The sequence below is a fragment of the Peromyscus leucopus genome, chromosome 5 (assembly GCF_004664715.2).
Source record: "Peromyscus leucopus breed LL Stock chromosome 5, UCI_PerLeu_2.1, whole genome shotgun sequence".
In the NCBI taxonomy this organism is placed as follows: Eukaryota; Metazoa; Chordata; class Mammalia; order Rodentia; family Cricetidae; genus Peromyscus; species Peromyscus leucopus.
Window position 1 is genome coordinate 61,720,783 of NC_051067.1, and position 25,542 is coordinate 61,746,324.

General features: G+C 37.3%; 1 protein-coding gene across 23 annotated transcripts in view; it reads left to right on the forward strand.

The window, feature by feature from the left end:
- The window catches only part of Celf2 (CUGBP Elav-like family member 2), a 640,994-nt gene that overhangs the window by 320,633 nt on the left and 294,819 nt on the right, over nucleotides 1-25,542 (forward strand). The window lies entirely within an intron of this gene.

Genomic DNA, 25,542 nt, shown 5'->3' on the forward strand with positions numbered 1-25,542 from the left:
GTGATTCTGGTGGTTTTACGGGCCGACAAACTAGGATGGAGCGGTTATTGGGACAAGTAGAGGGCTGGGATCCGCGAGTCAAGGAAACTATGTATAATTTTTTTATCTAGCTGGTTTGTCTTCGTGTGGAAGTTTCTCTCTTTAGCTCAGGAATCTCAGTAGGATCCACTTGTATTTTTGGCATGTTATGTAAAGAAACCCCAGATAGAGAAAGGATTGCCAGAGAGAGATGGAAAAGTCTGTGTCCTTCTGAGACATGGGATGTATCTAATTCTCTTGTCAAGTGAGGTATTTGATAGTGTATCAGATGCGGGGTGGGTGGGGGTGGGGGGCTGCTGCTGTCAGTAAGATAATGTACAAATTTTTCCTGTTCTCTCCACTGTGAGACTTAACATCCATATGCTTTCTGGCACCTTATGGTAGTCGTCAAAATGCCCAGGCCATTCCAGGCTTTATGATCCATTTCCCTGGCAGCTAAGTTTCCCTTGTGATGGTAGGTTCTTTTTCTGGTATGTTAAGTATTATGAGTTGAGAATCTTGAGAAACTCCACAGTGGCCAATTATTGAAGCCCTAGAATTAAAAAAAAAAAAAATCAAGTGGGAGATAAAGGTGATAGAATCTGTTAAATATGAATTGTCTTTTCAGGGCTGCTATCTTGAGAGGACACGGTCAAGTTCACTGTCTCAGAGATAATCAGATAACAAATTAAAATATCGAATTCCCTTTTGGCACTTTTCTCTGAAAAATTAATCTTGATCAGTAATATTCTCATGATAGTTTTAAGAGATCTCTATCCTGTCCTCCTCTTAAAATATAAACCTTACACACACACGTAATCCATATCTGCACACGAGTTACTTTGCAAGTCTTACATGTTTTTCTCTATTATGCTAGAATGTTAGGGCTGAATCAAGGAGTTGGATTGATGATGATTTTGAATTTATGGTCACCTGCTACATAAGTGACATGATATATCTAACTAGTGAATGCTCTATGAATTTAAAGCATTAATGTCCTCTGAAAGATGTAGTCTCTTGTCAATTAAATTATGGATTATGAAAATTTAATTCCTCCTTTTCATTTGGTAGATGAATGTGGCTTGTTCAGACTCTTAGCTCTGAACGGAGCCTTTGTATCTCAGCCATGGATTTTTTTTTTAAATATGAATCTTAATATGACTTCTACCCCACTTTCCTTCCCAAAGTTCATGATTTCCAAACGATAGCCTTTGGAATCAACCCCAGATTGTTTTCCGTGTTTGTTAGCTAAATGAACTAGGAAAAAAAAAAGAATTTGCAAATGACACTTTTCTTGTTTGTCTCCAAGATAACTGTTGTACATCTCCACAGTCCTGAGACATACTTTCCACAAGAGCGTGTAATTAACTCATGTTAGAGATTGTGTTTGGGGGCTAGTGGTGTGCAAGTGGGAACATAACTTTTAAAATGCTTGAAACCCACCCAGGCGGTATATTTTATAGCCATATTCGGACACTGGAGGAGATAGCTATATGGTTTTATTGTTTGGGGGACTGGTTGTCATATAAGGTATATTGCCATTTGGACTGAAATGCAGTCTGCTAGATACTGGCCTCTTCGTAAAAGGAGTTTAAATAAGGCAGAGGGACTTTTCTGGTGCTGATTTTCTAAATCGGCAGAACATATTTTCTCAATGGCATTTTCCCACAGGAATATATTAGATAAGTTTGCAAGATGTAATATGTTTGAGTCCTCCAGGCAGATGAACAAATAGCTTTTGAGATGAATTATTACGCTTGATGGCCCCATGAGCCATCCAATGTTTAAAGAGCCCAGATCATTTAAGGCTCTGTAGTGGTGTAGAATTGTTATAACATATGCTTCAAAGTTTTGGGATTTTAAACATTCAGTAACAAAACTGTAAATGGAAATAAGCATTTTAAATAATCTTGGCTGTTTATTTTTTTGTGTTATTGTAAACTATTATTCATAGCAAAGCATAATGAAAATAGGAACTGATTTTTTAAAATTCTATTTTAAGCTGGGAATTTGGTTTTAATTGAGAATGGGGATGAGTATTTCCTCTTTGTTTTAACTTCACTAGTGATACACTTAGAGTCTCTTCTCTTAAGCTTTTTAAACAGAACCAATATATAATGGCTTAGAAATGAGAGGCTACAGGTGAAAGTGTGGCTTGAAAAATTACTAGTTTAGTATCAGTATTTAGATTTGCAGTATTAGAAGGCTGAGGAGAGGTTACTGATAAAATGAAATCTCATTTTTTCACATTCAGTAAATAACCTTAAAGAAAATAAATCATCCTGACTATAAATTAGTAAACTTGGGGAGATCATCTGCTTGTTGATAACAGGAAAAAAAATTATTTGTATGTAAGTGAGTTGAAAAGGGCTTCTAAGGACATCATTGTTAAAGTTAAAAGGGGGTTGGAGACCATCTCATCTGACCTCATTTTATAGATTAGGAAACTCTTCCAGGGTAATGGGACTAGCCCCAGGAGGCATAGTCATTATTGTTTCTGTAAAAGTGAAAATGTGTGTTTAGTAAGCTGTGTGGCTACTGTGTGCCAGGACACTTGATTTTTATGGTCTCTCATCCTCATGGTAGGTCTAGAGGGTAGGAAGTGTTCCTCTTGTACAGGTGGTGCTTAAAAACCAAAATTGTGCCATCTGAGAAAAATGGATCACCTACTTAGAACTGCTATACATACTCTTGGTTTTTATTCAAACTCAGATTATTACGTCTTTTTATTCACTAATTAGAATATGCATTGATTTAAACTTTTTTTTTTTTAAGTTTACCAGCAAGATGGAGATTAAAAACATTTGAGACTCCCTCCTCACCTTTTGTTTTGCTTTTAAACTTTATGTGGAAAATGTGATTACAAATCATAAAATGCCAAGATTAATGACATTTATTACCCGATTCTGTAATGGTCATGAAAGGAGACTAAAATGAAACTCTGAAAGAAGAGCTAGCTGTGTGCATATATGGATCTTTAATGAAGAGTTTAAATATTCTGGGGTAGGCTTTTCAGTTAACAGTACATACTTCTGTATCATCTGCCTTCTGAGACCAAAAGTTCTTGCCACATAGGTTTTTAAAGGATGTGAATGTTATCTTTGATCTGGGCAGAGGTATTACTCTAATTGTTAAGTCTTGCTATTTAATTGTAATGTGCTGGATTGAGATTGCTCCAGCATCTGTCGATGAGATGCAGTGAACTAGGAAAACAAGAACCTTGAAAGACAAGATAAAAAGGAGATAGGGTTTTCAGATATGAACCTAGTAATTAAGATTTCATGGGATGATGTTTTCTACCTCGAAGTGTTTTTTTTTCCTCCCCATAACAGCTATAATAAAACTATTTGGCTTTTGAAGAATGCAGTCTTTCTGTTTTATATAAATCTCCAAACTTTTAATTTCTTTTTAACCTTTTTTTTTTTTCCTTTTTGGTGTGTGTGATTTTGTTCTTTACAAGTTAACACTCATTGAATTTCCATAGAACAGGTGATGTTATGATATCTTAAATTTGATCCACATGAATGTAGATACAGCTAGCACATGTTAAAGTCCAAATATTGTGCAGAAATTCAGTAGTGTTTATAACAGGAATCTGAGGTCATTAACAGGAATTTTTTAAAAACAAACAAAATGAACCACACTCTCATAAATGTTCAACAATCCATACGCATCCCTTATTTGCATTTAAATGGAAATGTTATACTTTCAGCATGTTTGAAGGAGCTAAGCTAATAAGTCATTGCTCTGGTTTACTTCCAAATCTGAACTTCACCCAACTTTAGAAACTCATTATTTCAAACAGAATTTTATTTCTTTAGGAAAGAGATATATTTTTTTGTTCTTAGGTATGGATTATGTCATCATAAAGAGCTAGGTAGTTCCGAGTATAATATTGTTTTACAAAACTCCAGAAAGGGAGGCTTTAAAAAGCACTAATGATTTCCAGTTCATTAGCACCTCCAAGTTCTCAGGCCACCCTGTCTGTTTCCACTATCACACAAGTATCAAGTCATGGAATGAAGACAGCGTCAACGCTGTGCTACTTGTGTAGCCGTGCAGAAAATGTATTTTTATGTTTTCCTTAAGAAAAACGCTTGCTGAACCTAAGAGAAATGGAGCTGAGTGTTCCTGGAAAAACCTATGTGGGAAACAAAAACTAATTAGAGCAGTAAATGTGATGCTCACAGGTAATTGTAAAATAATTATTCCCCTTTAGCATCATCACTGTTTAATTGTGCTATCCAATATCTTCCTGCTCTGAATCCAGATGTGAAGGGATAGCAACCTTCTCCTCCTCCTGGGAATGTCTTTTTCATTTAGTGTGAGCTGCACACTCCTCCTAGAGGACTTATAAAAGAAAGAGGAGAACATTTAGGGAGGTTTTGAACAGCTTCCCTCTTCCCGTTTGTCCTCAATCATGACAGAAAGTGATTACTCCAACTATTTCTATAGAAATACGATTCCACTTATGTGGCTGAGATGCCTTATGTGAGCACATCAGAGATTTACACTTTTTTTTGTAGTGCCAACGCAGAGGTTTATGAACATTCTCTTTTATGAACTGCAGGTTGTATATTATGTTCCATGTTCACATATGGAAATTAATATTTAAAATCAGCTTATAATTTAAAATGTAGTGATAATAAATATGTAGTCATATGACTTTCAAAGTGACTATGAATACAAATTCACACTGGCTTTAATAATTATTCCAGTTAATAAAAGTCTCGGCAAACTTAGCAGCAAAATATTAGATCCAGTTTTTTTCTAAAAATTTACATAAGTTTAGATTATGTTTAGAATAAGTTATAAAACATCATTTCTGCTGATTCTGTACTGTTCTGTCATGCATATGTAGCCTTACGGTTAGATTGGTTGACATATTTTGTACTTCCTTTAGGTCCGCATCAGAGTAGGAACCACTCATCTGTGACCAGTTGACCCAGATCTCCTTTTTGAGTAACAGTGCTTTTCAAATGAGATATATGGAATGTTTTGGTTTTGAGTCTCAGTAGTTAAAGAAGTTTGTCTCTCTAGTGACATGCTATCTCTCTCTCTCTCTGACATAACCCTGAAAATTATGTTTCTCCAGTACATTAGCTGCATTTTCTGATATTTACAGGCTTATTTAGGACTGAAAAATTTCACGAATGAATTGGACATAGTATTCAGAATTAACTTTAACCAATTTATGTGACATAAATTAGGTGCTAGATTCCCTTTACAATGCTCAAAATTTCAAGAACTGCTTTGAACATCAACTGAAAGCTGTGGCCTGATGATACAGTGCTAATAAAATAATGCTAACACCAAAAAAAGTACAACCCAAGGAACTCAGTTAGGCCAGCATCATATCTACTAAAACATGGAAAGAAAAGAAACACATGGGACTTACTGCCATGACTTTTCTATGAGTTTAAAACTATTTTACATACCATAAAGTATAGTCCTGTGTATTTTTAATTTACTATACTAAGTCTAACATTCTATGATTTTTATCCTAAAAGACTTAATTTTCATGCTTTTACTGAAGTTCATAGTTAAACTTAGGTTCATTAAGTTTTAAGATGGTACTTCACATCCTTCTCTGTGAATTATATTCTTGTTTTTCTTCATCTCTGTCTGTAGCAAGGGAGTTAGACCTTAGTTACCTAGTATAAAGAGACTTAGTTGATCCAGTGAGCTAAAAGGCAAAAACTTTACTTGGCAGTGGTCATGTATGTGTGTGTGTGTGTGTGTGTGTATACATACATATATATAGAAAGAGAATGTATATTTATAAGATTTCATTTTAGTGATCATAATACTTCACTTTCTTGAGGTATCTTCCACTTAATGGTCTTTGTTTGTGGAACTTACAAAATTGTGACATAACATAAAATGTGCTTATAGATTATTACCTTTATAACTGAAGAATTTATGTTTCAGGAATATTTTGCATGGTGACCAGTCATGCACTACAAATTATGGTGACTGCTATCCAAAGGTCTCAGAACTGTTGAATCAGTTGAACTCAGAATCTCTTGATCTAGACCACAGATTACTTTCCTTTAAAAAAAATGGAAAAAGAACCAGGCGGTGGTGGCCACACGCCTTTAATCCCAGCATTTGGGAGGCAGAGGCAGGCAGATGTCTGTGAGTTCGAGGCCAGCCTGGGCTACAGAGTGAGCTCCAGGACAGGCTCCAAAGCTACACAGAGAAACCCTGTCTCGAAAAAAAAGGAAAAGAAATTCACTCTGATAATTCCATCATTTATTACTGGGTAAATAGCCACAACCCTCAGTAGTGTAGAGACTTTTCTCCTTAGTGTAAAGTGCTGGGGCCTCAGTGCTTGTACTTGAGCTGCCACACAAAGTCTTCATTTGAATAGGATGGGGACTCCTCATAGAAAAGTCATGGCAGTAAGTCCCACATGTTTCTTTTCTTTCCGTGTTTTAGTGGCTATATGCTGGCCTGACTGAGTTCCTTGGGTTGTACTTCTTTGGTGTTAGCATTATTTGATTAGCACTGTATCATCAGGCCTCAGCTTTCAGTTGATGCTCAAAGCAGTTCTTGAAATTTTGAGCATTGTAAAGGGAATCTAGCACCTAAACTAAGTATTTGACAAAAATGAACATTACAAGAGATTGACGAGCCCGTGACCCCCCATGAACCTGTTAGTGTAAACAAACTTACACACCCATGCAGAACTTCAGTTCTTTTGCCTTTTGGGAACTGAAGTGAGGTTCTGGGTGTTGGACAGCAAAAATAGGTACTGGATTGAGGTCTGGTGTTTTGTTTTGTCCTTGAAATTTTTAGGAGAAAAATAGAAGAGAAGGGTAATGTAACATGAACAACTTAAAGGACAGCATTTGGCAGGAGATTGGTGCACAAGTATTTTTTATTCTTATTTATTTTAATCTTTACTTTCTTTGTACTTCAGCCTAGACTCAGTGAGGATATAAAAGTCCATCTTCTTTTTGAAGTTTTCCTGATGCCTTTATTTTTTCTTTGTACATAATCTTTTATTTTAGTCTTCTCTGAAGTCCATTTGGTTTTTGATCCTTTCTTTGGTTTCAGAGGGGGTCATATCCATTCCTGCCATAGTTCTCAGAGTTGGATCAAGAAAACACCTATATCAGCCTGGAACAGCTGTATATTTCTGTGCTTTAAACTATATTTTGACTCCCTGCATTATAGAAGGGGGGTTGAGCATATGGGTGGCATATTTCAGTGATTAACTTCATGGATGCCATTGTCTTGGCCAGCTATATTTGGCTGTGCTGCAGCTGTGTTTGCTTTTCCAGAATTGTCACCAGGAGCCCTCCAACTGCAGTTATTCACTAAGTCCATGCTGGTAGCCTCTTTCCTCAGGGATTGCATTGTCTACGAGAGCATCCTTTCATAGAATTAGCTTCTAGAGACGACACACTAGTCCTTGGAAAAGCCCAAATGTTATGAATGCTATTTGGTGTGGACAGTTTTGATCTCAAAACAATTTATTAGTAGTAAATTTGTCTTTTTGTAGCAGGATAACCCTACCTATCTCTTCACACAAAGCCTGTTTTATTGACTCCTGCTTACTCCTTTTTTTTTCATGTTTGTTTAGATGTTGAAAAGTCGCTCCCGACATTTGATGGGTGGCATTTCTTCCTCTTTATTACTAAAGTATTTGGAGTATATTTTTTACTGAATTCTTGTGTCTTAGAGACCTCTAACATGTTGGATTGGAGACACAAATCTTTTTTTTTTTTTATTGACGTTGCCGTCTATTTAGTTTTCTTCATAAGAATTTAGAGATTTTTTTTTTCCCTTAGTATAAAAACACCCTAGTTCTATGGCCCTGTGTGGGTTTTATTTTTAAACGAAAATAACTTCCTCTTGTATTGTTCTGGCCATCAGTGATGCTCACTTCAGTATGGTAGCATGGAATCTCTGGAGTCTCTTCAGCCCGGTGGAAGGTGTTCCTTCGTGGCTGGGTATTCTTTGTATGGAACTACCCCGGGTCTTCTGCTGACTTCATTTCTAATTGGTTTTATGCTGATTTCTTCCAAGTCTCAAATGGCTTGCCAGAATTTCTCGTCAAGAAAATATGAGTAATAAGATGCTTTTCAGCTGTCACACAGTTTTATTGTAAGACTAACTTGGAACAAGGATGACAACTCAAATATTTTATAGTTTCATAGGACTTGAAACTGACCACACATTCACCTGTTTCCTGGGAGCATCAAATATAGTGGAACTTCATTATAACTGAGCTGTTAATGTTTTTTCTCTCAGAACATTCATTCTATGGTCTCAGGCAAAGACCCATAAAGCAGTATTGTTCTCCTGTAAACTTTCAGGAAATGCTCAGTTGCCAGGACAACATTATGATGACTGATTTTTTTTTCATCCTTTTTCTGTATGATGATAGTGAAATATTATGTTTTAACTGTGAACTTGTGCTCAGACCTCCCCATTCTGGGATGGGATAAAAAAAAAAGCAGTATCTCCTTTTAATATCTTGATATATGCAATCTGTGAAGCCCATCTCTATACCTACTGGCTCAGACTGCAATTTTCTTAGGAGAAAAGAATCATCTAAACAATCTCATATATTGAGACTCTGACCCCTGCATTTTACCCAGGCCTTTGATTGGAATGTGGAAAGGAAATAATGTAGCTTTTGCAACCCAGTGGCCTCATTAGCTACTCTAGCCACAGCACACCTGAAGAACACAGGGTTAGTAGCTAGAGGAGGGAAAAACCCAAAGAAAAAAATAAAAGTGTTTTTTTTTTTTGTTAAATTTACAATGTGGCATAAGATAGACAGTGAGCATAGTATGTGGGCTGTTTGGAGAATGTAGGTGGTGCCCAGCTGTTGGTGGATTCTAGTTCTCGTTTGTACTTATTGAAGAACCTCCTCTTTCTCTGGACATTGTTGATAAGCTCCTTAGAGTCTCGATAGATCAGAGCAATTATAAATGTGATCATTTGATTCTAATACTACAAATCACTTGATTGTTTTAGATTAGTCATGACCATGTTTTCTTCAGAAGCCAGTCTTAGGATGTGAATCCATTGCCTAAGAAATATCCTCTATAATGGGCCAGGGGAGTTCTTGGCCTCTACTGTGGCTAAATCATCACATTGTTTGGAGAAACTATGTAAGCTATGAAATTGACCTCACAAACACAAAGTCTCTTGCCTTATAAAGCAGAGCATTTCATGTATAAGGCGAGCCAGGTAGGGGCTTTGATGAAGGCAGAGGGGATGTGGGTGATGGTGGCAATTACTGCTGTCTCTTAAGTTTGTCGGTAGAGCAAAACTAGGTCTCCAGTGGAAACTGCCAGATCTTTAGAAAGGGGCCGGTTGCAAGGATACTGAGTGAGAAAAAGCCAGTTCTTTGTGATTAGCACGTTTTTTTTTTTTTTTTTTTTTTTTTTTTTTTTTTTTTTTTTTTTTTTTTTATTTTCGAGACAGGGTTTCTCTTGTGTAACTTTGCGCCTTTCCTGGAACTCACTTGGTAGCCCAGGCTGGCCTCGAACTCACAGAGATCTGCCTGTCTCTGCCTCCCGAGTGCTGGGATTAAAGGTGTGCACCACCACCGCCCGGCTTAATTAGCACGTTTTATCAGTGTCAAAGAAGTCTAATTTGCTTTAAAGGCAGATCTTCATTTGGGCCAAGATAGTATAAAAAGCAACCAAAGTTGAATTATAGCCACACTATTATTTTGCCTCTATGCCTTATTTTTTCAGGTCTGCTTGGGACATAGTATTTTAGATGCAGATTGAGGTTCAATACAGTAGGAGTGCTACAAAGCCAAGCATGTGTTTCCTTCAGATCTTCCTGAATCCTAAGACCTTTTCTTTGTCACTTCCTGAAGTTTAAACCTTGAGGTTGCTCTTAAGATGTTTGAGTTCTTAGATCCTCCCAAGGCCACCAGCTTCTTTCTTTCTGATTTGCATCCCCTTGATCTCCTTCAGTTGTCTTATTGCCCTAGCTAAGACTCCAAGTTACTATATTGAGTAGCACTGAGAGAGTGGACAACTTTGCCTTGTTCCTGATTTTGGTGGAACTGCTTTGAGATAATCTCCACTTAAGTTGGTGTTGGCTATGGACTTACTGTAAACTGCCTTTGTTATGTTGAGTTATGTTCCTTTTATCATGAAGGGGTATTGGATTTTCTCAAAGGCCCCTCCTTTGTCTAATGAGATTATCATGTGTTTTTTGTCTTTCAGTGTGTTTAGATGGTGGATTATATTTATCAATTTATGTATGTTTTGAACCATCCCTGCATATCTGGGATGAAATCTACTTGATCATGATAGACAGTTTTTTGATGTGTTCTTGGATTCAGTTTGCAAGTATTGAGAATTTTTGCATCTATGTTCATAAGGAATATTGGTCTGTAATTGTATTTCTTTGTTGGGTCTTTATGTGGATTGGGTATCAGGATGACTTTTGCCTCCTAAAATGAATTGGGCAATGTCCCATCTGTTTCTTCCTTCCTTCCTTCCTTCCTTCCTTCCTTCCTTCCTTCCTTCCTTCCTTCCTTCCTTCCTTCCTTCCTCCCTCCCTCCCTCCCTCCCTCCCTCCCTCCCTCCCTCCCACCCTCCCTCTCTTCCTTCCTTTCTTTCTTTCTTTCTTTCTTTCTTTCTTCTTTCTTTCTTTCTTTCTTTCTTTCTTTCTTTCTTTCTTTCTTTCTTCTGTCTTTCTGTCTTTCTTTTAAATAATTTGAGGAGTATTGGCATTAAGTCTCCTTTGAAAGTCTGGTAGAATTCTGCACTAAAACCACCTAGTCCTGGGCTTTGTCAGCTAGGAAACTTAATTACTGTGTCTATTTTATTAGGGGCTATAGGTCTGTTTAAATGGCTTATCTGTGCTTGATTTAACTTTGTAAGAGATATGTATCTAGGAAATTACCCATTTCTTTTAGATTTTTCAATTTTGGTGGAATACAGGTTTTTAAAGTATGTCCTTATGATTCTCTGGATTTCTTTGGTGTCTTTTTTTGTTTTTGGTCTTTAGAGACAGGGTTTCCGTGCGTAGTTCTGGCTGCCCTGGAACTCACTCTGTAGACCAGTCTGTCCTTGAACTCATAGAAATCCACCTGCCTCTGGATTAAAGGAGTGTGCCACCACCACCTGGTCTCTTTGGTGTCTTTTATGTTCTCCTTTTCACTTCTAATTTTGTTAATTTGGATATTCTCTCTCTGCCTTTTAGTTAATTTGAATAAGAGTTTGTCAATCTTACTGATTTTTCTCAGAGAACCAACTCTTTGTTTCATTGATTCTTTGTATTGGTTTTTGTTGTTTAATTTGATTTCATCCCTGATTAGTTTATTTCCTGCTATCTACTCTTTTGGGGTGTGATTTCTTTTTGTTCTACAGCTTATAGGTATGCTGTTATTAGTATGCGTTATCTCCAAATTTTTTATATAGGCACTTAGTGCTATGAACTTGCTTTTATTTTGTTCCATAAGTTTGGGTATGTTGTGTATTCAATTTGATTCAATTCTAGAAAGTCTTTAATTTCTGTCTTGACCTGTTTTTCATTTAGCATGAGTCTTTTTGTTTGTTTCCATGAGTTTGTTTAGCTTTCTGTTGTGATTGAGTTCCAGCATTAATCCATGATGATCAGGATATTATTTCAGTTTTCTTTTATCTGTTGAGACTTGTTTTGTGTCTGAGTATATGGTCAGTTTTGGAGCAAGTTCCATGAGGTGCTTAAAGGAAGGTCTGCTCTTTTGTGTTTGGGTGATATTCTCTGTGAATGTTAGGTCTGTCAGCTAGCTCCAGCGTTTCTCAGTTTAGTGTCTGGAAGACCTGTCAGTTGGCAAGAGTAGGGTATTGAAGTCTTCCACTGTCAGTGTGTGAGGATCAATGTGTGATTTAAGCTATAGTAGTGCTTCTTTTATGAACTTGGGTGCCCTTGTGTTTGGTATATACATGTTAAGAATTGCAATGTCCTCGATGGATTTTTTTTTCTTTATGTAGTGTCCTCAACTATCTCTTCTGATTAGTTTTGGTTTGAAGTCTGTTTTGTCAGATAGTAAAATGGCTACACCAGCTCTGTAGGGAGTGTGGGGGATTTCCCCTCTATGACTTTTCTGGTCTTCAATTATTTCTTGTGTTTTCTTGGGTGTGACTGACCTTTTTAGGTTGGAGTTTTCCTTCTTGTGCCTTCTGTAGGAGTGAATTTATAGATAGCTATTGAATAAATTTAGTTTTGTCATGCAATGTCTTATTTTCCCTATCTATTGGGATGGTGTAGTATTGTGAGCTGGCATCTGCAGTCTCTTAGAGCCTGCAGATATCTGTCTAAGTCCTTCTGCTTTTAGAGGCTTCATTGAGAAGTCCAGTTTAATTCTAATAGGTCTGCCTTTATATGTTACTTGGTCATTTTTCCTTGCAGCTTTTGATATTATTTGTTTCATAATTTAGTTTTTTGATTATTTTGTGGTTAAGGGAGTTTCTTTTCTGGTCCAGTCTATTTGGTGTTCTCGTTGCTTCTTGTATCTTTATAGGTGTTTTCTTCCTTAGGTTAGGGAAATTTTCTTCTATGGTTTTGTTGAAAGTATTTCCTGTGTCTTTGACCTAGGATTCTTCTCCTTCCTCTATTCTTATTATTTTTAGATTGGTCTTTTCATAGTGTCCCAGATTTTCTGGATTTTTTGTTTTAGGATTTTTATATTTAAGTACAGTTTCTTAGTTGTAACCAACACTCTTGTGCTTTTTAAAATACTTTTCTGTCAAATGATTTTTTAAAATTTTATTTCATAACAAGACCCAGTTGTTTTTTTTTTTTCAGCTAAAAGGCAATAGTGTTGCAGATGTGTCAATGGAAAGGGGAGCATATTAGTGTCAAGATCTCTGTGTCTGAGGTAGATTCTTACCTACTCAGGATAAAGAAACACCTTGAATTGTTAAAGTGGATCCTTTTTATTCATTTATGGTTGTATATTTTATCTAGTTTTCTTTTGAGGACTTATTAGACACCTGGAATTTCACTCCAGAGATTTACTTTCAGCTTCTGAATGTTTGCATTTGATTTAAATGAACAGTTTTGTTTTTTCTGGAGTAACTGTAGCTCTGCTTCTTAGGAATCAGGAAAAGGCTCTCAAGTAGTGTTGATTCCCCATTGTCTCCATTAGTTGGCAATTTTATGCAGCATCTTTTCTAGAGTTGCAACCATTCTAACCTCCTTAAATAAGCCATATAATAGGCAATAAATTAAGAGAAATCTAAACAAGGTGATAATTGGTTTTAGGTGACTGACAGTTGCCATCAGCTCATGTATGGGATCTATTTCTTCTTCTTTTTTTTTTTTGACTCACCATCTTTATTTAATTTTATTTTATGTATGTTGGCGTGAGGGTGTCAGGTCCCCTGGAACTGGGTTACAGGCAGGTGTGAGCTGCTGTGTGGGTTCTGGGAATTGAACCCGGGTCCACTGGAAGAGCAGCCAGTGCTCTTAACTGCTGAGCCATCTCTCCAGCTCCGGGACCTATTTCATTTCAGGTATCATTACATTGCCCTTTCATCCTCTCCATAGCATAGCTTTTGCTCAAGAGTAGAACCATTTACTAGGATCCCAAGCTTTTAGGAGACTAGAAGTTTGTCTTTTAACACTGAGTGTCTGTAAGAGTTAATAGCAAAGTTAGAGTAGAATTCATGCATGGGTTGATCCAAAATATCAGCAGTTTCATACCAAATATTAGCTTGTCGAAGTGCCTTTACTCTTGGCAGGAGACAAGCACTGTAACCTAAGAGGATGTGATTGGAGTGGGGTTTTCATGCCCCATGTGCTTATTGTATTCTTGCTACTGATGCAAACATTATCTATAATTACATTTTCAAGTGACTGAAAATTGCAGGCTTTGTTGAACAAAAATACAGCCAAAGAAAGGAATGTATATCCACTCTATCCTCATTATAGGGCTTTCAGAAATCAGACTATGAGGCCCAATACCATGGTTCTCAACTGTGTGATACCAACTCCATTCTCTGATGTTTGAACACTTTGTCAAAATACTGGGTTTCCTATGATGATCATGTAATTGGGAAAATGCTACTACTCTTTTAGGGCTTTGTTTGCTGTACTGTCATCTCAATCACTGTGTATCTGCTATCACAGATCTTCTGTTTCCAGGACATAGAACAAGAAACCCCAATTTAGTTTAGCTTCAAGCACAAAGGGCAATAGAGAACATCTGTTGAGGTACAGACACTGTTGCTTTCTGGGTGCAGGTACAGTTGCGTTCTTCTGACTTGACGTTGTAATCATAAATCCCAGCCATTCTTGTACCACTGATTTAAAAAAAAAAAAGTTCCTATAGAGGCCTACTGCTTCATGTATTCTTGCCTTGTCCTTAAATTCTGGCCCTTGTACAAGAAAAACATCCTGCCTTAGTGTCATACTTCAAGATACCAGACTTCATATCTAACTTTAGTAAGAGTCTAAACCACTTGGATTTTTAAAACAAAGTAGAAGGAATTAGATTTAGTGTACCTTATATTTTGCTCATCATTGTTTATGATTTTTAAATTCATGAAATAGAAAATGTGCCTTGACTTAGAGTGGAAAATTTGTAGGAAAAAGAAGTTATGATGATTTTATTGTTAATTTGTTTTTAAAATGCCAAATTTACAGTTTTTGTGCCATGTTATGGTATTATAATTCACCTTTTAATCTATACTGCAGCCTAAATTGGTGAAAATTTTAAAGAAAAAATACTGTGATGGCTTTATTTCAGAGAAGCAGCAAAACAGAGAAACAAGGTTGTTCCCAAAGCCCACAAACTATTACTGAGTCTTGTGTTCCTTTTCTGATAATTGAGACAAACTTGTTATCAAAGAAATATTTATTGGGTCATGATTAAGTTATTATATAGTTAACATTCACTTAGGGCCGGTGGATATATGGTAGATTCCCCAATATGAGTGTTTTGCTATCTTTTCAAACAAAATTATTATAATATATGTTATGTTTTGAACAGACCACTTTATAGTCTAATATAAAGGTTTCCAATTACATTATGTATTTTTAACATTTTTAGAACTGAAATAAGATTACCAGGGCTTAAATAAAAGGTTGTTTATGTAATACAATATACCAACAAGGTTTATTTTTATTGTTGTTATTCTTTTGAAATGTAAATGTATTGTTACAGCTTTGTAAGCAAGCTCAGGCAGTAAATATTCTGAGAGATAGGCACTTTCTATAATTGCCCAATTGTAAGGTATAAGTAAGGGCAACTCAGTTTGTCTGTTTCTTGAGTTTCCTCTATGAATTACAATCAATCAATTTCCCCTCCACTCCCTTTCCTGGATTGTTTTTCTTGACAGGTTGTATTTGTTTTTAACTACCTGAGCTCTTGATAGCTTAGATTTTTAGCCAATCATCAGAACTCATTTTAAGAAATGTAATTAGCCCAGAACTAAAGTATATTAGCCTTTAAAGTTACCTAATTTTCCACATTTCTTGTGTGCCTCTATGTAGCAATCTGATTCCATTGTGGTCCTGTAAATACAGCACAGGTCAGAAAGTATATTTTATTCTTACAGTTTGTTCTGCAGGTTGAATAGGTAAAATTCAGTTCGACGGCTGAGGAGCATTTAGGAGTGACAACTGATCTGTTCAGCTGAGACATCAGATTTTTGCTGTCATGTGGAAATAAGCGAAGCATCTTTTTGTCCTGGAATCTATTCTTTTTTATATTGTTTTTAGATGCTTGCCAATGAACAAATATGGCTACATTATTCTAAGCATAATTCTTCACACATTCAAAGTCTCAAAAAGTCTCAAATGGACTGGGTGTTTACTCACTTCCAAATGTTCTAAGAGTTTGTAAAATGTTCTTAGAGTAAAATCATTAAACTTGTGGTTATTCTGAACTTATTCTGTGGCCCTTAGAAATACCAAGATATTCTTCAGGGAGATACTTATTTGACAGGAAGGATCTTCAATTTCATTTTGGTTAGGCCATGTTGAATTAGTCTAGGTTTTTCTTATTGAATCTTCCTAACTTTCCATAGATCTTCATTTTCTTCAAAAGAGTAATTTCACACTTTGTCCAAAAATGCCATAATATCTAATATGTTGTATGCTAATATAGAAAAGGTTTTAAGTTAAAAAATTTGTGTGTGTGTGTTAATCTGTGAGAGAAAGAGGTTGGGGAAATATGTGTGGTATGTGCACGCGTGTGTAGGCACACATATGAAGGCAGAGGGTCTATTACTCTCTACTTTATTCCCTTGAGATAGGATCTTCCACTGAACCTGGAGCTGGGCTGGCAGCTGGCAAGCACTATAGATCCTCCTGCTCCCCATCCTTAGAGCTGGGGCTATAGGGCCATGCATCAACATCACTTTTTACATTGCTTCTTGGAATTTTAATCCTGGGACTCATGCTTGTGCAGCAAGCACCATTAACCAGGAGCCATTTCCCCAGCCATGACTTTCATTCTTTAACCTACAGATCATGTGACATTAATATTATATTGCCACATCATTTTTGGCACATTGAGATCCTTAAAAGTAATTATTATTTATCACTAAGAACATTAAAGAAATACAGTGTTGTCATGACAGTGCTCATGTATGTTAGTGCTTTTGTGATCTTGGTGCCGTTAGTTTGTGATAGCAAAAAGTCAACATAGTCAAAACTGGGAAGATTATAGTTCTTCCTATCTGCAGAAGTTGCAGAATAGTTGTGCCCTTCCCCACTGGTTCAATTTGAGTCTGCTGTGAACCACAGGATTAGTTGTGTGAGCAAAGAGGTGGTGATTTTTGTCTAGTCCCTCTGTTGTTCCCTGAACTTCCTTTAGAAGAGTTCTTTCATTTACGTGAGCAGAAGCTGAAATGAGGAGATGTAGGAGGAGATGGCAGATGACGAGAGTAGGAGGAGGACATGGCCACCGCTCATTTGGCATTCCAGTTGGGACCTCCGGTTTTTTGCACATTCTCAGTATGGAAGATAGAGTGAACATGTGACATGCTCTTCTAGGGTAATATCCCGGTTTGCCACTGTTGTACCATTGTCAACATTAATAGTGTACTCCCTTTGCTCTAAAAACTGACCTAGTTTGAATAATAGGCTGTGTGGCACCCCATCGCAGGTGTCCTGTGTCACTAGCTTTCTTAAATGTAAACGTGTGCTGGTCATCAAGAGCTGATATGTGAGGTTAATACAAACCTTTCTAAAAATGGTTATGAAGGCTCTTAAACTTCCCAGGAAAAGAAATTTTGATCCTCTCTCTAATTCTTAAGCAAGCAAAGATGTGACAACCTTTCCTTTAATGGTTCTGATGTGTTAGCACCCTGCAGGGCATTTTAAAATATGTCATTTCCTTAGGTTATTTTTATTCTTTAACCCAGATCCTTTGTACTGGAAATTTCTGGGAATCGCTGTCAACACCCTTTTCCAGGACCTGGATTCTTGATGGAGGACTTGCAATGAGACTTTGCAAGAGACCTTTTTGTTTAATTCAGTTAAATTTGTGAAATAACTTTTCCTCATTCTGGAAAACTCAAAGAGGAAGCTACGGTACTTCTGATGACTATCAAGTCAAGCATGACCAGAGCCAGAGAGTGAGCTGATGGTCCTGCCTTTGTTTGTTCTCACACTGCCCTTCCAGAAGCCATAATGACACCAGGCTGCCCAGATTTATTTTTGCACTTTAATCTCTGGAATACTTTTTTACTCTATCATGTCAAGTTATCTTTCTTGTACAGTGTTAGAATTTCAGAGGATTTGTGAAATATGTGAGTTTAAAATCGATTTTCTGATTTTTACATTTATACCCAGCTGTTTGTTATTCAGTTCAGCCATCAGCATGAGTCTCAATGGACCGTGTAATGTGCAGCTGTAGCCAGACGTAATGTTTCCTCTCCCCAAATGTTTCTGTTAGAAGCTTAGAGAGGCAGGCTAAAGACTGCTGATAACCATGTTGCCTGCATTAATTTACCCTCTGGAGCCACGCAAATTCTGCTTGGCAATTTTATTTCATGATCAACAAGCAGAGCAGTGTTTGTGATCTCTATCCATGGTAGTAATGTTGACACTGTATATCAAATCTGTCTGCATTGATATGAAAGGTACTTGTACAGCTAATTCAAGCTGCAGGAAGCTGTCTGATCTGCATGCATAAATACACTAGAAGCAAGTTTGTACTTTGGAAATATCAGCCAAGATTCCAATAAAAACCTTTGTCTAGATTAAAATAGGTCCATAAACTAGTTCTGTGCACAGAGATTTCTTCAGAAACATAATTTTATGATCATTTCTCTTTAACCTCTGTAGTCAGATCTTGTGTTTAATTTACATTTATTATTCAAATCTGTGTTTCCTTTTGTTTGTATGATGTACCCTTGTTTAGAAGCTACAGCTTCTACTAAATTTAATTACTTCCATTCGAGCCTTTAAATTGAGGGCAGATTCTATTAATTGTTAATTACTTTCCTCTGCCGTTTACACAGTAAAGGTACAGTTACTAATTGAGGGTCTGTGCTGTAGAGTGACAGGCAGCTCCTTCCATCTCAATATTTACCTTTCTATGGAGAGATTTTTTTATTTCTCTAATCTTTTGTTAATGTAAAATTAGACATTCAATTGATATATTGACCATCATTATGATCTACTGTTCTTACATATTCTAGATAAATAAATGGCAATTATGTTTGACTCTGTGTTGCCATCTGGTGGTGGTGTTGATCTCTTTGGGCCCCCTTAGGCCCAACTCCAGTGGGAAGATGGTGTCCTGAAACTATTACATAGCCGATTTCACCCTCCAATTCCTCACTGGTGGATCAGGGGTAGGGTAGGGAGGGAGGAGGGGGAAGAAGGCTTACTATTGGAGGTAGGGTAATTATCTCATATCTTTAATATATTTGACAATTTTTATTGTCTCCTTAAAAGTCTTCTCTTGACCTCTGTGCTTTCTACTCCTTTTCTGTTAACTCACCACACCCCCGTTCTTTCTAACTGTAAACATCTTGGGCTCTTACTTTTTCTTGTCCAGCTTTCCTTTTCAGTGAGTGAGCTCACATACTCACATACCATGCCTAGGTTGAAGGGGGAGTATAGATGTTATGTTTTAACATTTGGCATTTTTATCTTCTTGTTTCCCCTGGTGAGTTGTTTTTGGATAGATTTGCTTGCTCATTGATAGGCACATTTTGAATATTCCTGAGTGGCTCAGAGTCCCATTTCAGCAGTTTACTAAAAATGTTATGGACTCGACTAAGTGCTTCATAACTTACTAAAACAGAATTTCATTTTTTTGACTCAGGATTCTACAAGATGAAAGTACTTCATGAACTAGCTTGAGTTAATTTCTCATATTTTATTGCTTACTTTAAAATGGATATGCTGTGACACTTAGCTTTTGTATCATGGTGTTCTGTTTTTATATGGTTTTAAAGTTTTTTTGGTGGTGATTGTTCTTTTGAGACAGGGTCTCAAGTCCTTCCAAGAGTCTGAAACTCTCTATAAAGACAGACTGGCCTCAAACTCACAAAGATCCCTTACCTCTGCCTTCAAAATACTGGGATTAAAGGTGTGTGTCGTCACATTAAGTAGTTTTTTAAGTTTAAACTTAAGAAATTGTAAATGTGAATATCAGATTGAATTAAAAGTATTTAAAAAACTAGAGATTTTCTCATTTTTGGAAACGTAGGTTGACTAAAAAAATATTTTACTTCCTTGTATTTATTTGATTTTCCAAAAATGTCCTATGGTACTTCGATTCTGAGTAGGTAATTGTGTTAGATTGTGTAGCTGTCATCTCTGCTAGTAATCACAAAAAAGGAGAACTGGAGCATGGGAAATGCTGTGTGTCCTTCTGTGTAAGCATCAGTGGCTCCTTTTGGGAGACCCAGTCATACCAGCAAGGATGAGCATGAGTCATTAAAGGATGAACATTACAGTGCCATTTGAGAATGAGTCACTTTCCTCTTACCTGTACCTTCATCTCTTTGTCGTCTCTGGACTATATTCTGCAGAGAAAATTCGAAGAAAGAACACATCGGAGGTGGTTTGCACCATAGTACTTTACCCAGTTGTGCTGATAGAAGTATGTGGTGTGTGAAATTGAATGGTCTTTCAAACTGTAGTGCTTATTAAGTTATTGATACAGGATGGTTGTCGACTTAGGCCAGGTATGAAGATAATCCTATTACAAAGTGATTACCTGACAACCAAAAATGCATTGACACAGTTATGGTACTAGGATGGCAGGAATTCTGACAGGTTTTTTATTATCAGGGAAATGTTATGCCGTACAGAGTTATAAAAATGGATTCTGGAGTGAAAAGTGAAATACTCATTTTCACAGATTTTGTGTATTTTATACATATAAGTTATATGTAAATCATAAAATCACACAAATTATGAAAGTAGGGCAAATCTTTTTTAAGGATTATGATTTTCTAATGAGCTATATAACCTTAGTATAAATATCCTATCTCAAACTATTTTAATATTTGGAGCACTATGGATGGGCTTGAAATCATAATCATTTTAAATTGTACTGGTTGATTTCATTTTTATTAAAACATTTCTGGTAGCAATGAAATTTACTTATTAAATAGGATTTTGGAGTTTAAAATGGTATTCATAAAATAGGTACGGTGGCTCATGCCTATGATCACAAAACGGGAAACTAAGGGTTGCCATGAGTCCAATTTGGACTATATATCAAATTACAAGTGAAAAACAAAAAGTAAGAAATAGGAAAGTTTTATAAATTCTTGGTGGTAGAGAATGGAAAACATCCTTCTACAATTAACCACTTGTCTTTTTAGTTTATATCCATATATATAATGAATATATAATTTTAGCACCTTAAGCTGAGTGTTTCTTTGTGTCCCTATTGTCCTGACTTGTGCATGTACATATAGATGTCCACACTGTCCTTTAATGGCATTGACTGTGTAATGGCAACATTAGTGTTGTATAGTTTCCCAGTAGCCCTGAAGGAGAAAACTGGGAGTAGACCCTGGGTGAAAGTGAGTCTTGGAACCACAGTTTCTGGCACTCTGTATCACATAGAGGAGTAGAAGCCTATCAGGTGAAAATCACAGAGAAGGAGAGAAATGGTACTGCTGGTGTTGAGTGAGCCAGATGCCTACAGAGTGACTTCAGATTTCTAGAATTTGGAATACAGAAGCCAAAGGCGTGTCTTCAGAGCTACTGTCAGTACTTTGGGCTGTCTTCCTCTTACCTACCCCTTCTATTGGTTACATGCATTCAGACTGAGAGCAGGAAGTACTGCATTTACACTGTAGATTGAAAAATGCCACAAAATTAGCACTCTGATTAATCTTTGGATTTGTTTATTTACTTCATAAGACCTCATAATTTGTTTCGTATTTTCACAGGCACACTTTATTCTCTCATAGCATATATAAGCTTCTGAGTTCTTATTGAAAAATATCATTTTTTAAATGGTTATAGCCAGTCAATTGTATGATATTTTGTTTGTGTTTTGACAAATAAAGCTTGCCTGGAGATCAGAGGGTGGAGCTAGCTAGTACTTAACCATAGAGGCCAGGCAGTGGTGGCACATACCTTTAATTCCAGCAGAGGTAAGAAGTTTCTGGTGGCTGGCTGCTCTGCTTCTCTGATCTTTCAGCTTTCACCCTAACATCTGACTCCGGGTTTTTATTGACTGAGACTAATCACACTTCAGTCAATAGAAGATATATTAATTGTACGTTATAATTTTGATGACTAAAGTAGAAGCTTATCATTATTAAGGCTAATTAAGAAATAGATAATCATCTATTACATTTTATACTATATGCTGGCTGCCATTGGAAGAAACCATGGACCCTCACAATCCAAATAAATAGGTAGATAAATGTCTTAATTCTAAGTGACTTTGAAATGTAATATATGTTGAGGGTGAAGTTTGCAAGGAGTTCCTCAGTGTCATCCTCCCTGCTTGCTTTTGTCAGGCTGAATAAACACACACACACACACACACACACACACACACACACACACGTACATGTACACGTACACGTACACACACATGCACATACACATATAAACACACACACATGCATATACACATATACACACACATATACACCCATATACACACAGACACACATATACATATACACACACATACACACACATGAATGAGGGGGTCATTGAGAAGAACAAAGTGTGTTGGTAAACTTGAGCTATAATAAATTGATTATTTTTTGAAATGGTTTCACTAGGTAGCCCAAGCTGGCTTCTAATTCATGGCAGTCTGCTATCTTGTGTCCCACCATACCTGGCCAGATAGATTTTTGCTTTTTAATTGAAGACTTCTGTTTCAGAGTTTGTGCAACTTAGAAAAACAAATTTTCTGTTATTTATACAGGGACACATGAGTTTAAGGCAAGTGTAGGGTGAGAGGAAGTGAAGAAACACTCATGGTAACGCAAAGCAGAGCAAAGGGACACAATGATTTTTCCGATGAACTCTTCACTGTGGTTTGTGTGAATTGCTTCCCACAATATGAAGATCATTTAAAACAAGCATTGACAAGATGTAGATACAGTGCTTTAAAGAAACAAAATAGATTTTCTGTTTTATAAACATACTGTTATGTGTACTGTTTGATAAGATCTTAATCTACAACAACAGTTTCATAGCTGATAAATTGGATCCTATAAAAGTAACAATAGCGGCCGGGTAGTGGTGGCGCATGCCTTTAATCCCAGCACTCGGGAGGCAGAGGCAGGTACAGGCGGATCTCTGTGAGTTCGAGGCCAGCCTGGTCTACAAATAGAGTTCCAGGAAAGGCGCAAAGCTACACAGAGAAACCCTGTCTTGAAAAACCAAAAAATAAATAAATAAATAAAAAATAAAAATAAAATAAAAAAGTAACAATAACTTATAAAAATGCTTGAAGTTATAGTTTGTATGGGATTTTATTTATGGAGAAATAAAACTCAGAGCCATAATCCTATATATAATCATTGCAACTATGTTTTGTTTTGGTCTACTTAATGATTCCCTTTTACTTGTGTAATGAATTAACATGTTATTATTTTGTTCAGTAAGTTGTTTTGTGCCTACCTTTGTATCAGTTACCATTGTAGGTGCTGAGGAAATCCTGTATCATTAATGTTATTTCCCATTCATAGAAAATACTGCTTCATTCTGTTTGATTACTTCTCATTCTGTTTGATTACTTCTCCTGTAAACTTTTTTTTTTTTTAACCTTTTAGTGTTTTCCATCATCCAGGGTTATATGATGTTTCTGTTGAACTTTGTCTTTCAGAAAGGTTGTTTTAGCTCTTTGTCTGCCTGCCACTCATAACATCTTGCTGGGTTTTGGCTGATGTACCAAAATACCATGGACAGAAGGGCTTAGACAACTTACACTAGTTTCTTAGTTTGGAAGGCTGAGAAGTTCAAGATTGAAGTGTGGCCTACAGGTTTGGATTTGGTGAGGCTTAAAAAATTACTTTGACTTAGAGTTCCACAGGGAGCATTTATGTGACAGAGGAGGCGTGGCGGCAGGTGGCTGGAGCAGGAAGCGGGCCACTTCGATTTCCATCCACATGCAAGCAGTAGAGAGACCCAACAAGTGGGGAGGGCTGAAAACTCTCAAAGCCTGCCCTTGGGGGCATACTTCTTCCAGCAAGGCTCCAAGTCCTAAACATTCCTCAACCTCCACCAAGAGCACCCCCAACAGGGGACTGAGTCTTCAGATACATAAGACTGTGGGGGACACTTTTTTATTCAAACCACCACACCCTTCTTTAAACTCTGTAGAACAGTAAACTCAGGCTGTTCTCTGTAGAAATTTTGGAGAGCTCAAACACTAAGACCTCACTATTGTTTTATTGTTCCCTTTGAGTGTTTTGTCTGTTTGGTCTTTTTTTTTTTTAAGATTAAATTCTTTTAGTATCTATATTATTTTTTATTACTGAAATTATTTTTTAGTTTTTATTATTATTTTTACATTGGGACCACAGTTTCCCCTCCCTCCTTTCCTCCTAATCTTTTCTCTTCTCCGCTCCCCACTATCACTCTTCCTTTGTTTCTGTTCAGAAAAGGGAAGCCTCCTATGGGAGCCAAACATGGCATAACAAGGTGCAATAAGGCTGTGTAACTCCTCTCATGTTAAGGCTGGACAAGGCATCCAGTGTGAGGAGCAGGGGCCCAAAATCCAGCAAAAGAGTCAGAGACAGCCCTTGCTCCCATTGTTAGGAGTCCTACGAGAAGTTCAAACTACACAACTGTAACATATGGGCAGAGTGCCTAGGGTCAGTCCCATGCAGGCTCCCTGGTTGTTGGTTCCGTCTCTGTGGGTCCCTATGAAACCAGGTAAGTTGATTCTGTAGGTTGTGTTTGGTTCTCTCCTAGGTCTCTGGGCTATCCAGCCTTTGGGTCCTGGCCCTCGAGGCAGAGTTAGGAGTGGCCTTTCTTTCATGGCATGGTTCTCAGACTGAACCAGTCACTGGTTGATTACTCTCAAAGTTTACCCCAGCACATCTTGTAGGCAGGACAAATTGTAGGTTATGTGGCTGGTCTATGTGTCCCAATCCCTTGACTAGAAGTCTTGCCTTGTTACAGGAGAGGGCCAGTTCAGGCTATGAATCTTCTGTTGCTAGGAGTGTAGCTAGAGTTTTCCTGTCTTGCCAACAGTCAGGACAAATCTTTGTCACCCGCCAGTCCCACAGCCGCTCAGACCCAACCAAGTAAACACAGAGACTTATATTTCTTACAAACTGTATGGCTGTGGCAGGCTTCTTGCTAACTGTTCTTTTATCTTAAATTAACCCATTTTTATAAATCTATACCTTGCCACATGGCTGGTGGCTTACCAGAGTCTTTACATGCTGCTTGTCCTGGCGATGGCTGCAGTGTCTCTCCGCCTCAGCCTTCTGCTTCCCAGAATTCTCCTCTCTCCTTGTCCCACCTACTTCCTGCCTGGCCACTGGCCAATCAGTGTTTTATTTATTGACCAATCAGAGCAATTTGACATACAGACCATCCCACAGCATAGGAGTTTTAGCTGGGGTCATCCTTGTAGATTGCTGAGAGTTTTTATTGCACTAGGTTTCTATCTCACCCTGAAATGCCCCCTTTTTTCCAGTCACCTCTTCCATACTCTTCCACTCTGTCCCCACAACCTGATCCCTCCTGTTCCCATTCTTACCCACCTCCAATCCACTCTCAAAATCTATTCTGTTTCCCCTTCCAGGGAAATCCAAGCATCCCCCTTTGAGCCCTCCTTGTTACTTAGCTGGTGAAGGCTTTCTTACTAGCTTAAGGAGAATGCTTTCTAGCTGTATCCTCATACGACCTAATTTTCTAATTTCATTTCTTCCTCTTATAATCCTCTCAGGGGGGCTCCTTGTTTGTAAACTCAATCTGATCTAATCACCTCCCAAAGTTCCCATCTCCTGAAACTGTCACATTGGAAGCCATAGCTTAAACAGACAGGCATGTTTTAGAGAGGTTGTAGATACATAGTTAGCCAGCCAATAGCAGACACTGGTAGAGTTAAGACATAAAAGCAGATCCCAGGAGAGATGGAGGAGC